The sequence below is a fragment of the Rhinopithecus bieti genome, unplaced genomic scaffold (genome assembly GCF_001698545.2).
Source record: "Rhinopithecus bieti isolate Rb0 unplaced genomic scaffold, ASM169854v2 scaffold_21726, whole genome shotgun sequence".
Lineage (NCBI taxonomy): Eukaryota > Metazoa > Chordata > Mammalia > Primates > Cercopithecidae > Rhinopithecus > Rhinopithecus bieti.
In genome coordinates, this window is record NW_016811100.1 from 1,779,590 (window position 1) to 1,795,989 (window position 16,400).

Below are 16,400 nucleotides of genomic sequence, written 5' to 3' on the forward strand. Positions count from 1 at the left end.
AAAATAAAATAAATAAAATAAAATAAAATAAAATAAAATACTTAGGAATATACCTAGCCAAGGATGTCAAAGACATCTACAAGAAAAACTACAAAACATTACTGAAAGAAATCACAGATGACACAAACAAATGGAAACACATCCCACGCTCATGAATGGGTAGAATCAATATTGTGTATATGACTATACTGCCAAAAGCAATCTACAAATTCAATACATTTCCCATCAAAATGCCATCATCATTCTTCACACTAGAAAGCAGTCCTCTAATTCATATGGAACCAAAAAAGAGCTTGCATAGCCAAAGCAAGACTAAGCAAAAAGAACAAATCTGGGACATCATATTACCCAACTTCAAACTATACTATAAGGCCATAGTCACCAAAACAGCATGGTACTAGTATAAAAATAGGCACATAGACCAATGGAACAGAATAGAGAACCCACAAATAAGTCCAAATACTTACAGCCAACTGATCTTCGACAAAACAAAAACATAAAGTGGCAAAAGGACACCCTATTTGACAAATGGTGCTGGGATAACTGGCAAGCCACAGGTGGAAGAATGAAACTGGATCCTCATCTCTCAACTTATAATAAAATCAACTCAAGATGAATCAAAGACTTAAATCTAAGGACTAAAACCATAAAGATTCTGGAAGATAACATCAGAAAAACCCCTCTAGACATTGGCTTAGGCAAAGACTTCATGACCAAGTACCCAAAAGCAAATGCAACAACAAAAAAAGATAAATAACTGCTCTTTAAAAATGAAGGGGAGACAAATTCTTTCCAAGACAGAAGGACTTTGTCACTACTTGACCTATCTTACAAAAAATGCTTAAGGAAGGTCTTCAAGCAATGTAAAAGCATATGAAGGTAGAAATCTCACAGGCAAGGTAAATATACAGTCAAATACAGAATAATAAACACTAACGGTGGTGTCTAAAATACTTGTAATAACTAAGATAAAGGTTTGGTTAAATTATTAAAAAATAACTACTAAGATTTGATAATGAATTTAGAATATAAATTTGATAAATAATTCACAATGAATGAAATCAGAGTAATCTCTGACTTGAACATGTAGTGTGAGTGGGGCAGGTAAGAGTGCAGAGTTTTTTTTAATACAATTTAAGTTGTTATCAACTAAACTAGAGGGCTGTAACTATAAGAAAGTTTATGTAAGTCTTAATCCCACAAAGAAAAACCTATAGTGGATACACAAAAGATGAAGTGAAAGTAATCAAACCAAACCATTACAAAAAAATCATATAATAAAAGAAGACAGTAAAAGACAAAAAGAGAAACAAAAGAGTTGCAAAAGAGAAAGAAAACAATAAAATGGCAGTAGTAAGACATCAATAATCACTTTATATGTAAATGAACTAAACTCCTCCATCAAAAGGCATAGTGTACCTGACAGGATATTATTTTATTTTATATTTTTACATTGTCGATTCAGGGGGTATAAGTGCAGGTTTGTTACATGAGTATATTGTATGATGCTAAAGTTTGGGCTTCTAATCATCCTGTCACCCTAGTGGCTAACATATTATCTGATATGCAGTTTTTAAACTCTTGCTCTCCTCCCTCCCTCTCCCCTTAAAGAATCCCTAGTTCTTACTGTCCTAATCTTTGTGTCTGTGTGTACTCAATGTTTAGCTTTCACTTATAAGTGAGAAAATGAAGTGATTGGCTTCTTGTTTCTGTGTTAATTTGCTTAGGATAATGGCCTCCGGCCATACCCATGTTGTTGCAAAGGACATGGATTCACTCTTTTGTTTATGGCTGCATCATGCCCCATAATGTATATGTATCACATTGTCTTTATCCAGTCTACCGTTGGTGAGCATCTGGGTTGATTCCATGTCTTTGCTGTTGTGAGTAGTTGTGTGATAAACACACAAGTGCAAGTGTCTTTTTAGTAGAACTATTTATTTTCCTTTGGGTAGATACCAAATAATGGGATTGCTGGATTGATGGTAATTCTATTTTTAGTTCTTTGAGAAATCTCCACATTACTTTCCATGGTGGCTGAACAAATTTGCATTCCTATCAACAGTGTATAAGCATTCCCTTTTATTCACAATCTTGCCAAAATCAGTTTTTTTTTATTTTTTAGTAATAGCCATTCTGACTGGTATGAGATGGTATCTCATTGTGGTTTTGATTTGCATCTCTGTGGTGATTAGTGATGTAGAGTATCTTTTCATATATGTGTTGGTCACTTTTATGTCTTTTTTTGAGAAGTGTCTGTTCATGTCTATTGTCCACTTTTTAGTGGTGTTATTTATTTTCTTGTTGATTTAAGTACCTTACAGATTCTGGGTATTAATCTTTTACCAAATGCATACTTTGCAAATACTTTCTCCCATTCTGTAGGATGTCTGTTTACTTTGTTGATAGTTTATTTTGCTTGCAGAAACTCTTCAGTTTAATGAAGCCCCATTTATCTATTTTAATTTGTTACATTTGCTTTTGGAGCCTTCTTCATAAATTCTTTTCCTAGATTAATGTCTGGAAGAGTATTTCCTAGGCTTTCTTCTAGGATTTTTATAGTTTGAGAACTTACATTTAAGTCTTTAAACCATCTTCAGTTAATTTTTGTATACTGTGAGACGTAGGTGTACAGTTTCATTCTTCTGCATATGGATAGCCAGTTTTCCCAGTACCATTTATTGAATAGGGTATCACTTCCCCATTATTTTTGTTGACTTTGCCAAAGATCAGTTGGTTGTAGGTATGCAGCTTTATTTCAGGGGTCTCCATTCTGTTCCATTGGTCTACATATTTATTTTTGTACCACTACTTGCTATTTAGGTTACTGTGACCATGTAGTTTAGTTTGAGCTTGGTGAGATGTGATGCCTCAAAACTTTATTCTTTTTGCTTAGAATTGTTTTGGCCATTATGACTCTTTTTTAGTTCCATATTAATTTTAGAATAGTTTTTCTAATTCTGTGAAAAATGACATTGATAATTTGGTAGGAATAGCATTAAATCTGCAGCTTGTTTTGGACAGTCTGGCCATTTTAATGATATTGATTATTCCAATCCATAAGCATGGAATGCTTTTCCATTTATTTATGTCATCTATGATTTATTTTATCAGTGTTTTGTAGTTTTCCTCATAGAGTTCTCTCACCTCCTTAGTTAGATGTATTCCTAAGGATTTTATTTTTCTGTGTGGCTATTATAAATGGATTGCATTCTTGATTTGGTTATCAGCTTGAACGTTATTGGAGTATAGAAATGCTACTGATTTGTGTATGTTGAATTCATATCCTAAGACTTGGCTGAAGTAGTTTAACAGATCTAGAAGTCTTTTCATAGGATCTTTATGGTTTTCTAGGTATATAATTGTATCATCAGTGAAGAGAGACAATTTCACTTCCACTTATTCTATGTGGATGTTTTGCATTTCTTTCTCTTGCCTGATTGCTCTGGCAAGAACTTCAAGTACTATGTTGAATAGAAGTGGTGAGAGTGGACATCCTTGTCTGTTCCAGGTTTTAGAAAGAGTGCTTCCAACTTCTTCCTGTTCAGTATAATGTTGGCTCTTGGTTTGTTATCAATACCCCTCATTATTTTGAGGTATGTTCCTTCAGTACCAAGTTTATTGAGAGATTTTATCATGAAGGGATGCTGGATTTTATCAAAATCTTTTTCTGTGTCTTTTGAGATCATCATATGGTTTTATTTTTTATTTTATTCTGTTTATGTTGTAAATCTCATTTATTAATTTGTATATGTTGTACCCCCTTTTATGCTGGCAATAAAACCTACTTGATAATGGTGAATTAGCTTTGTGATGTGCTGCCGGATTTGGTTTGCTAGTATTTTATGGAGGATTTTTCATCTATGTTCATCAGGGATATTGGCCTGTAGCTTACTTTTTTGTTGTGTTTTTGTCAGATTTTGGTATCAGGATAATATCAGTTTCCTGGAAGGAGTTAAGGAAGACTCCCTCTTCCTCAATTTTTTGGAATAAATTTATTATGATTGGTATCAGCATGTTTTTATGTGTCTGGCAGAATTTGACTATGAATCCATCTAATCCAGGGACTTTTGGATTGGTAAGGTTTTTTTTTTTTTCTTACAGATTCAATTTCATTATTCATTATTAGTCTGTTCAGTATTTCTGTTTCTTCCTGGTTCAATCTTTGAAGGTAGTGCTTTCCAGGAATTTATGCATTTCCTTTAGGTTTTCTAGTTTGTATGTACAGAGATGTTCATAATAGTCCCTGAGGATCTTTTTGCATTTCTATGGGATCAGAAATAAACTCTTATCATTTCTGATTGTGCTTATTTGAATCTTCTTTTTTTTCTTCTGTTAACTTAGCTAGTGGTCTGTCAGTGTTGTTGATGAAATGAAAGAACTTTTCATTTCATTCATCTTTTGCATGGTTTTTGGGGGGTCTAAATTTCACTTAGTTCTTCTCTGATTGTAGTTATTTCTTTTTGCTTGTTAATTTTGGGTTTAGTTTCTTTTGTTTTTCTAGTTCCTTCATGTGTGAGGTTAGGTAGTTTATTTGCAAACTTTCTGTTTTCTTGATGTAGGTATTTAGTGCTATAAACTTCCCTTTTAACAGTGCTATTGCTGTATCCCAGAGGTTTCTGTCTGTTCTTTCTCTGTTTTCATTTGCTTCAAAGACTGTTTGATTTCTGTCTTAATTTTGTTGCTTACCCCAAAGTAAGTTGTAAGTTGTTTAGTTTCCATTAACTTGTGTGGCTTTAAGAGTTCCTCTTTGTATTGATTTCTATTTTTATTCCACTGTGGCTCACGAAGATGCCTGGTATAATTCATATTTGAATGTGTTGAGACTTGAGACCTGAGCATGTGGTCAATCTTGGTCAATCTTAGTCAATCTTACGGAGTTTCATGTGCAGATGAGAAGAAAGCACATTCCGTGGTTGTTGCAAGGAGTATTCTGTAGATTTCTATGATGTTGAACTGCTCCATGTCAAATTTAAGTCCAAAATTTATTCCCAAAGTGCTGGTATTACAGACATGAGCCACCACACTTGTTCCTTGTTTTCAATAATGAATAGAACATTCAGACAGAAAATCAGTAAGAAACAGCAGCCATGAGCAAAAATAGACCAAATATACTTAACAGAAAAATGCAGACTTTCCACCCAACAGCAGAATGCACATTCTTCTTAAGTTCACATGAAACCTTCTCCAGAACAGATCACATATCAGGTGACAAAATAAGTCTTAGCAAATATAAGAATATTAAAATAATACCAAGTGTCTTCTCAGACCACAATGTAATAAAACAATAGATCAAAATTAGAAAGCAAACAAGAAAATTAGCAAATATATGGAAACCAAATGACACTCTCTTGAACAATTATTGAGTAAAAGAGAACATCAACAGAATATTTTAAAATATCTTGATACAAACAAAATGCAAATAAAATCATCAGAATTTATGAAATGCTGTGAAAACATTATAGTTTACAGCACTGAACACCAATATTTTTTTAAAAGAAAGATCTGTATAAATCAATGCTACTTTACAACTGAAAGAACTAAAATAAACAGAAAGTCAGCAAAAAAAAAAAAAAAAAAAAAAAAGAAGAAGAAAGAAAGGAAATAATACTGACTAGAGTAAAAGTACACGAGGTAGGAGTAGAAAAACAGAAAAAAAAAAAAAAACCAAAAATTGATTTTTTAAAAGATAAATGAAATTGACCAACCCTTATCTAAGATAAAAAGGGAGAATACTCAAATAAACAAAATCAGAAATTAAGGAGTAAACATTGCAATGCATAACACAGAAATAAAAAAGATCACAAGGCATTATGATGAACAATTATATGCTAACAAATTTGATAACCTGGAAGACTTGGATAAATTCCTAGAAACATACAATTTACCAAGACTAATTCAAGAAGAAATAGAAAGCCTGCACAAACCATTAACAAAAACATTAAATCTGCTCTCAAAACTCTTCAACAAAGAATAGCACAGTATCAAGTGGCTTCACGGGGAAAGTCTACCAAACATCCAAAGAATTAATATCAACCCCTTTTATACCCTTCCAAAAGATAGAGGAACAAACACTGCCAAATTCATTTTGTGTGGCTTGGTTCCAAAACCAGGAAAAGGAAATGCAAGAAAACTACAAACCATATCCCTGAAAAAAGCTGGAGTCATCACACTATCTGATCTCAAAATGTGCTACATAGCTACAATAATCAAAATATCATGTTACTGGCACAATAAAGACATATAGACCAATGGACAGAAGAGAGGACTAAGAAATAAAACCACACCTTTACAGTTAACTGATCTTTGACACAGGTGTCAAGAACACACAATGGAGAAAGGACAATCTCTTTAATAAATGGTGTTGAGACAACTGAATATATGCATGCAGAAGAATGAAATTAGACCCTTAATTCACTCCATATTTCACAAAAATCAACTCAAAATGCTTAAAATATTTTTTGCCTTATACTGGAAGCTAAAACTTGTAGAAGAAAACATGAAGAAAAACCATCTTGGCATTGATCTTGGCAATAATTTTCTGGATATTACCAAGCACAGGTATGAAAAGCACAGACAACAAAAGCAAAAATAGGCAAATGAGATTATGTCAGACTAAAAATCTCCTGCATTGCAAGGGCAACAATCAACAAAACCACAAGGCAATATTAATAATGGGAAAAATATTTCCAACCCCTATATCTGATAAGAAGTTAATATCCAAAATATATAAAGGATTTATGCAATTCAGTACCAAAAGAAAAACTCAATTAAAAAATAGTCAAAAGACTTAAACACTTTCAAAACAATATATTCAGATGGTCAAAAAGCCCATGAAAAGTTACTCAAAGTCTCTAAACATTAGGGAAATAGAAACCAAACAAAAACTGAGACATCACCTCACACGTTAGAATGACTGTTACCCAAAAGACAAAAGATATCAAGCATTAGAGAGGATGTGGAGAAAAGGCAACCTTGTATACCGTTGGTAGAAATGTAAATTGGTATAGCCATTATGGCAAAAAGTATACATGTTCCTCAAAAAAAATCAAAAACTATCACATGACCCAGTAATCCTACTACTGGGTATACATCCAAGTAAGTTGAAAACAGAATCTTTCCCATGTTGATTGTAGCATTATTCACAATAGCCAAGATATGTGGCATATTATGTAGCCTTCAAAAGGAAGAAAATTCTGCCATAGGTGCAGCTGGAAGCCATTACACTAAGCAAAATAAGTAACACAGAGAAAGTGAAATACTGCATGATCTCACATACATGTGAAATCTAAAATAATAGAGCTTACAGAAGCCGTAAGAGTAGAATGGTAGTTTGCAGGGGGCTGGAGGGAGGAAGATATGCAGTAGTGTTGGTCGAAGGATACAAATCTTTAGTTATGCAAGATGAATAATTTCTGGAGATCTAATATACACTGTGGTAATAATTATTAAAAACAGTGGATTGCAAACTTGAAATTTCTTAAAAAGATAAATTAAGTCTTCTCACCATACATGCATAAGTGGTAAATCTGTAAAGGCAATAAATACATTAATTAGCTGGAATTTACAATGTATATGTATATCAAAACATCAAATTGTACACTTTAAATATATAAAATATTGTCAATAGTCTCTCAGTAAACCTGTTAAAAATGTGAATTTGATTGTGTTGATAGTTATACAACTTTGTAGATATACCAAAATCTATTGAATCTGTACACTTTATATGGGTGAATTATATGTGAATTTTATCTCAATAAAGCTTTTTACAAAAAAAAAAAAACCCACAAGACAGTCGTGTTCCAGAATCCACGTTCTGTTTGTTTTCAGAAACCCTATTTTTGACTATTATTCTGCACTGCATCTCACGCTAAATTAGAATAGGGAGAATTTTTCTGGCAGGGCGTGGTGTCTCACACCTGTAATCCCATCACTTTGGGAGGCCCAGGTGGGCAGATCACTTAAGGCCAGCTGTTTGAGACCAGCCTGGTCAACATGGTGAAACCCTGTCTCTACTAAAACTACAAAAACATTAGCTGGGCATGGTGGCACATGCCTATGATTCTGGCTGCTGGGGATGCTGAGTCACGAGAATGGCTTGAACATAGACTGAAGTTGCAGTGATCTGAGATCGCACCACTGCCCTCAAGCCTGGGTGACACAGCAAGACTCTGTCTCAAAAATAAGAAAAACAAAACAAAAGAGTGGGAGCATTTTTCAATGAAAACCCTAATTAGTACATGTAAATTGTCTTGATTTAGCCATTTCACAATATACACATATTTCCCCATATCATCTTGTATGCCATAAATATATACAGTTTTTGTCAATTTAAAACATTAGTTAATATAAAATAAAATAAGATTTTACATTTTTTAAAAAAGAAAATACTAATTAGTATACGCTCAGGTCACTGAACTGACATCTGGCCCACTAGTCAGGGTGGAGACACATCAGTGTATCCCATTTATAGGTACAATCATCAGAGCTGATCAAATGCAGTGAAAAAAGAAAACAAAACAATAATCTTGAGTCATTTTGAACCAGATATTTAAAGTTTTAGTTTTCTTAATCATGAAATATATATTTTTTAGTAGTAGTACCTTCACACAAAGAGAAAATAGTAAATGACAACTAGCAAACCACCACCGATATAAGAGAATAAAATTGTACCATGTCAGGCTTATAGAATATAAACACGGTTGCCGAGAACATTATGAATACAGTAAGTGCAAGACAAGCTACTGCATTTTTATCCTCATTGTCATGGCTGTGGGACAGGAGTAAGAAGAATTCTCCATTGTCAGGCATGTACCTGATCTGCTAATCCTGGAGACAAAACTCTCTGCTGGCGGCAATGCTCACAGTGAGTGCTGCCCAGTATGACTGCGCAGTGGCAGTATCAGGTGTGAATTCCTCAGTGGGCTCCCTGCCAGGGTGGCTATGCTCAGAATTCAGTAAGTGTGCTGGGCTTCTTGGTTAAGTATTGATGGTGGGAAAGTGTGTTTGTTTTAAGCTGAGGCTGTATTTCAATATCACAGCCCGTTGTTTTCCTTATGTATTAAAAGAACCACCAGGTGATAAGCTGCTCTCCTTTGAAGCCTTTCATAACAACTTTTTCACCTTTTGCCCGTGTATCAGCTTTTCCTGCCTAATAAATCACCTCAAAACGTAGCGTTTTAAAACACCTAAAATGTATTTAAACTTCGCTGGGTGGTTCTTTGACTGGCCTGGGATATGCTTGTCCTTGTGCCTCTATCTCGCTGGCTTCCAGAGCAGCTCAGCGTTGGTTGTTCAAGGGGGCCTCACCTGGGGCGGCTGCTTCAGGCTTTATGGGTCTCTCATCATCCCTGGACTAGGCTGGGATTGTTCCTGTGGTCTCAGAAGGGCTTCAAGAGTTGCCTCTGAATAATGAAATCTCTCAGGTGTTCCGGCCTGGTATCCACTTTCTATTGTTACTGGAAGATCGCAAAGAGGCCATAGCTTCTATAAAGTGGACCCGGAAGCAGAACGCCACCATTCCTAGTCTCTACCCCTGGGATTCGTTTATCTGACCTTACCTGCTCCCAGGACCCAGCCTCGCCTAAGCGCGACCCTGCGCATGCGCACGCAGTAGCACAGCCTCACCCGCGTCCACCTTCCTGCCCGCTGCGGCGCCCAAATGGGGATGACTGTGCTCATTTTTCAATTGAAAAATAAAATTTAAGTTTCAGTGACGTTGGAATTTGTTCAGTGCGATTGTTTCAGAATTGTAGAGGAGAAGTTCTCCACAATATATCTCCCCTGAAGTCATGGTCTCTTCATAATGACATGTTGAAAATTAACATCTATTGAAAAAACAAGTGTATCAAGGAAAACATGAGGAATTTGTTTACATCCCAGGTAAGCATATTGAATACAATCATAAAACCCATTGATGAGAAATGACAACAGAGGCCCCTCCCCAGGTCTGCTCTGCCCTGCTAGCGCTCCCGGGGACTGATTGTCCCTCTACCAGCAGTAGAGACTTAGGGTTATTTATGGATGACAGATAATTTCATTGGCTTTCTGCTTACTGAAACCTCTGATCTGATTTTAACTCTGAATTTAAAAATGAAGAAGTAAGACTCCTTAGTTCCCCCAACCTCTCCTCATCCTGTCAAAATCCTCTGGCTTTTGGAGGAAATTCACTATCCTGTGCTTTTAGAAGGTACATTTAAATTTTGAACACGTGGTATAGCACAAGCACCCACCAGTCACCCCAGAGACTGGCTGTGGAGCCAAGCATCCGTCCTTTGGCTCATGGGAAGGTGCCAGGGCTCCAGGGAATAAAGAGGCTGGGGGAAGGGAGGAGTGGAGAGGGAATTTTTGGATGGCTTGGTTTAATGACCAGTTTCTCACTGGAAAACAATATTTTAATATTTTAACACCAGTATGGCTCTACCAGTATGAATCAGTTAAGCATCAAGACTTTGTGAGTTCCTTAAGAGCAGAGACTGTTTTATTTTTCATTAAACACCACAGTTCCACAAGCATTTATCTGCAATTCTGAAATCTAAAACTTGAAGAAAACAAAATTGTCTCTATAACTTCTCTGACTGCAAAAACTGGTTTATTTTGACTTGAGACCATTTATAAACTTTATTATTCCTAAGTGAATAGTCATGATTTTCACTGCTGACACATTAATGTGTTTGATTATAGCATACTGCTCAGGGTCCCCCCAGGGGGTATTTTGTAATAGAAAATGCATGCACTGTTTTACTTTCCTAAAATTTGAAAAAAATTACATTCTGGAGCACATCTGCTCCCAAAGGTTTTGATAAAGGATTGTGTACAGATACTACCCAGCTTGGTGTGTGCTCTGAGGCAGAGTGGGTAGTCAACAAATTCTGTGTTGTTCAGTGAAACTGCCTAGGTGCGTTTAAATTTTGATTGATTAGATGAAATGGCAAAAGGGATGAAAAACACAGTTTCTGCCCAGACTCAGTTTTTTTCACTTTTTTTTTTTTTTTTTTTTTGAGACAGAGTCTAGCGCTCTTGCCCAGGGCGGAGTGCGTACAGTGGCACAACCTTGGCTCACTGCAACCTCCACCTCCCGGGTTCAAGCAATTCTCCTGCCTCCCAAGTAGCTGGGATTACAGGCATGCACCACTATGCCTGGCTAATTTTTGTATTTTTAGTAGAGATGGAGTTTCGCCATGTTGGCCAGGCTGGTATTGAACTCCTGACCTCAAGTGATCCGCACAACTTGGCCTCCCAAACTGCTGGGATTACAGGCACTGTGCCTGACCTGTACACTTTTTTAAATCTGTAATAGAGCCAATAGTATTCATGGATTTACATTACTCCATTGTTTACTCCACACATACAAAAAATAATGTTTTCTTATCATTTACAGACAGACCACGTCCAAATATAGGTCTTAAGCAACATACCCATGTGACTAATTCTGCACTTTTTTAATCTCTTAAGGGTATATGTGGAGACACATATGGAAAATATTCATAATCTTATTTATACATTAGTAATAAAGTTTAAAGGAAGATAAATGTCAATTTATGAAACAATGTACTTCATTTTGCCTGGAAATGTTTTCAGTGTTCAAAATTACTCTGATGTCACTTTGTGAATAGTCAAATTGGATTTTATACACTTAAAGTGATTAAAAACATATAAAATGTAGCCCTTAAAAGTATCAGAAATTGTCTCATAGGAATAATGTGAAAGAAATATTAAAGGTTGAAGAGATATGAGAAATCTCTATATTTTGAAATACAGATTCATATGAATAGTTCTGCAAGATGAATTAACGTGAACCCACTGGAAAGCCATCAAGTTTTATCAATAAAGGATTCTTATCAAATCACAATCATACAGCATGGATAGGAAATGTCATAAAGCCCAGAATCATAAAATGATGGGAAAGGAAAAGGAAGGAAAACCAGATAAACTTGAAGTCTAGGAATACTGAAAGTAGAATGAGGAGGGGAGATATTCCCTCCAGAAGGGATGGAAGTGTGGGGAAGGGAATCCCAAGCACTCAAAAGGCTTGGAAACCCTGGGCAGTGAGAGAGCTGAGTGCAGGCCTGAAACACCATCTGGACTGTGTGAAGAATCCATTCCGAAGGAAAGACACAGGAAGCAGGTAAATCAACTGTAAGATTACTGCAATAAATCAGCTTAGGCATGATGAGACACTGAACCAGAGAAGTGATGGTGAGGATGAAAAAATATGGTGAGGAGAGACTGAATAATAATACACTAAATTTCTTTTCGACTTAAATCCTAGAATCAAGCTAATGTGTTACTCATAAGCCTAGGCTGATGAGCTAGAAATTGATAGATCTTGCCTCTTTCAGCATATTTCTATATTTTTATAAAGAAAGTTTACTTAAGGTTAATGAGTACATGCAAGGGAATGGTTAGAGATGTTTTGTGAATGTTTCACGAGGAACTGAAGACATATAGCAGCCTCTGCACAATTGTCATAATCTGATGTATTTTACCACTGTTTTCTGTCACTTTCATGGGAAAAGCATAAAGGAAAGACATACAGACCTGCCCTTGATGAGGTCTGACAATGGGCAATGGTAATGTTCCTTTTATTCAAAATATAATTCTTCTTCATGATAAACTCAGAAGTAATAGAAACTACATTGAGAAGGGGGTGACTACAATTATGTGAAGTTCCTTTTTGTTGTGCTTTAAACACATAAAAGATATCATTTCATAAAAATCACTTGCATTACACCATAATCCAATAGGATATTAAGCATTTCTTTGAGGATAAAATTCTAGGATTATTAATCTATATAAAACCAAATTCTTCAGCATTGAGGAAAGTAGAAATTTCCCAAAGGAATTTTGACCTTTCTCTAATCCTAAAAAAAAGCACCAGTTCAAATTTTTATCAATAAACTTTTAAAAAAGATAATACATATGTTTTTAAAAATAAAACACCCCTTCTATTAGGTTTATTTATGTATTCTGCCTCTTCGAGGAAGTTAGTTCTTAGAGTTTTTCTGACTTGAACAATTTTATAAACTATAAAGAACTGAATAAAGTAACCACCCACACATTCACCTTAAATTTCTTCCATTATTTGCAACGTNAATTCTAGGATTATTAATCTATATAAAACCAAATTCTTCAGCATTGAGGAAAGTAGAAGTTTCCCAAAGGAATTTTGACTTTTCTCTAATCCTAAAAAAAAGCACCAGTTCAAATTTTTATCAATAAACTTTTAAAAAAGATAATACATATGTTTTAAAATAAAACACCCCTTCTATTAGGTTTATTTATGTATTCTGCCTCTTCGAGGAAGTTAGTTCTTAGAGTTTTCTGACTTGAACAATTTTATAAACTATAAAGAACTGAATAAAGTAACCACCCACACATTCACCTTAAATTTCTTCCATTATTTGCAACGTATTTCCTTTATGTTGATATTGAGTAGTGTTGCTCAGTTACACTTTATAGTGAATCTTACAAATACTTTATTAGAGCTAAGCTGTTTACCATTACTGATGATATAAAAGTGAAAACTATTATTTCTTTCTTTCTTTTTCTTTTTTTTTTTTTTTTTCAGACGGAGTCTCACTCTGTCGCCCTGGCTGGAGTGCAGTGGCGCGATCTCGGCTCACTGCAAGCTCCGCCTGCCTCCTGGGTTCACACCTTTCTCCTGCCTCAGCCTCCCCAGTAGCTGGGACTATAGGCGCCACTGCACCCGGCTTTTTTTGTATTTTTAGTAGAGATAGGGTTTCACCATGTTAGCCAGGATGGTCTCGATCTCCTGACCTCACGCTCTGCCCGCCTCGGCCTCCCAAAGTGCTGGGATTACAGGCATGAGCCACCGTGCCCAGCCAAAAACTATTATTTCTTGATGTATACTTTGTCAAAAAAACGAGTTTGCATATTTGATTATCGAGTGAACGTATTGCATACGGTAGTATGGGAACTAGCTTGTTCTGTGACTTTGGGCACTTTTCTATACCTAGCTTCAATTTCCTCATCAGTAAAATTAAGAACAAGTAAGAATGATTTCTATAATCTGGATATGCAATACATATTTTGAGAAAATGAATTTTTCCACCATTGTTAAAATATCAATATTTCATATCAAGTATATTAAGGAATACTTGTGCATCCATTTGTAATATTTTATAATATATTGTAGGTGACTAATAAGTATGTTTTCAAGAGTAAAGTATTCTGTTAACTTTTCAGGAGCTTGTCTTCAATAAACTGCCTATGTGCTATTACTGATATACTTCTGGACAAGGACAAATTTAGGATGAAAACTTAAAGACAAAATATCAAGACAGTAATAGCCTTTACGACTGAATAATCTAGCATCACCGATATGGATATTTCCTAATAAACTAACAGGTGATTCTGAAAATGCAGGTAGATTTTTCTGTTAGGTCTCTTTGAGAGCGATTTTCTCTGAGCCTTTTGATTCAATGATAAAAATGAGAACTGAAGATTTCCTTGTCAATATTGAATCATAAAGTTCTCACCACCGGGAAACACTTCTGGAGAAGCTTGTCTAAGGAAGACAGAGTTGAGCAAAGAACTTACGAAAAAGGTCTTTGTATATTCTCTAGTTACAGTGTCTTTACTCATTTGGAGGTGGTGGAATTTACATCAGTCATTGAAATGACTCTTTTTAAAAATTTAATTTAATTTAATTTTACATTCCAGGATACATGTGCAGGAAGTTCAGGTTTGTTACATAGGTAAACATATGCCATGGTGGTTTGCCGCACCTATCAACCCATCACTAGGTATTAAACCCCACATGCATTAGCTATTTATCCTGATGCTCTCCCTCCCACTGTGACCCAGCTTGTGATGTTCTCCTCCTTGTGTCCATGTGTTCTCATTGTTCAGCTCCCACTTATAAGAGAGAACGTGCGGTGTTTGGTTTTCTCTTAATATCTACTCTTAATCGTTTTACATGAAAGAAACTTGTAAGGTATGTGTACCTGAACATATTTACTGCACTGTATTTGTTCCAGTTTCAGATGAGATAGTCTTGTCATGCTATCAGCTACCCTTTTCCACAAGACACTTGTTTCCCCTTGACATAAGGGTCCCACTTCATGCTTCCTGAAGCATTGCAATCTTTTCAAAACTTAAACATCTTTGTGGGGTCCCTGAATCTTGTAGCTTTTTGACCTTTTTAAGGAATAACATTCTACCTTGGTTGTAGAACTGCCTTTCTTCTGTGTTGGCGTCAATTAAATTGAATTTAATGGGCATCCCCTCTAAATCCAGCATTGTGTTAGGTTTTCTAAGAGACTGAAAAGAAAAAATAATATGTGAGCCTGAGTCTTGGGCATAGTCCCTCCTCAGCTTCTTTCCCCTCACCTGAGTTCAAAGATTCCCTCACAGTGCATCTCCTGTCTTGCCCCAACTGTCAAGCCATTTCATGTTTTCAGCAAGAATATCAATAATTGAACAAGGAACCTGACCTCACCATTAAACTGTGCTCCTCAAACATTAGATTCGGTTGTCTGATCACAATGGCTGGGTTTCTGCACACTTCGTCAAATACATATGTCATTAGTAATCACAGGCAGGGACTTGGGCAGAAGTGATACCATGTGTTTCCGTGGTCTTTGAATCAAAACACTCACCACCTCCTTCCCAGGATGGCTCATTACAGTTAGGTAATTAGACTTCATCTGCCTGGTAAACTACTAAGTACCTAAATTGCTTGGCATAAAGTTTTCCTTTGCCTTTTCCCCTCTGTGTGGTATAGTTTCTGCCAGAAAAGCTTCTGCCAGATCAGTGTTCCTCTCAGTTTGGATAGTTTTGCCATTTTCGAATCCAACATAAGTAACATTCCCCTGATTCCAACCACCAACTTGTTTAACCCATTGAATTGATATGAATCAGAGAAACCGCTATTTTATATTGCTCATGAGATTGGAGCTTCTCTTTCCAATGATCCCTGGAATTCCACTTTGAATACTACACATTGAACCATCTGATGGTTCTCGATGGGGATTCATAACCTTAGAGTTTTCATTAACATGTGAGAAAAAAATATTTTTAAGCAAAGCTGAAATGAAATCCCACCAACCAGAGCTTATTTCTGGGATGGTAGAACGAGAATATCAGTTTCTTACTTTCCAAACATTATCTTCCTTTACAAATCAGTCTGCCCACCCAACAAATTTCACCCTTTAGTAGCATTATAATTCTTCCAGATTTTAAACTTCAAAGTTTTCTTTTTCTTTTCTTATCTTGTATCTACTTACTCTCTAATACTTAATTTTCTTGGCTTGCCATTTTACAGTGTATAATTGTATTACGTGGCTTCCCTCACCTTACATGTCACATATCATCTGAACTCCATGTTTTCTGCTTTAATCCATCTTGTATACCATGACCAGTCTTTATTAAGCATT

General features: G+C 35.7%; 1 long non-coding RNA gene across 2 annotated transcripts in view; it reads right to left on the reverse strand.

The window, feature by feature from the left end:
- LOC108543151 (uncharacterized) overlaps window positions 1-9,584 on the reverse strand; it is a 31,498-nt gene extending 21,914 nt beyond the window's left edge. The window contains exons 1-2 of one of the 2 annotated variants that reach the window (XR_001889494.1): window positions 9,561-9,584; window positions 9,310-9,458 (exon numbers count right to left, since the gene is read on the reverse strand). This is a non-coding gene — a long non-coding RNA (uncharacterized LOC108543151). Of the gene's footprint in view, window positions 1-9,309; window positions 9,535-9,560 lie in introns of those variants that run through there. The other variant, XR_001889493.1, reaches the window with a different exon arrangement.
- Between the last annotated feature and the right edge of the window lie 6,816 nt (window positions 9,585-16,400).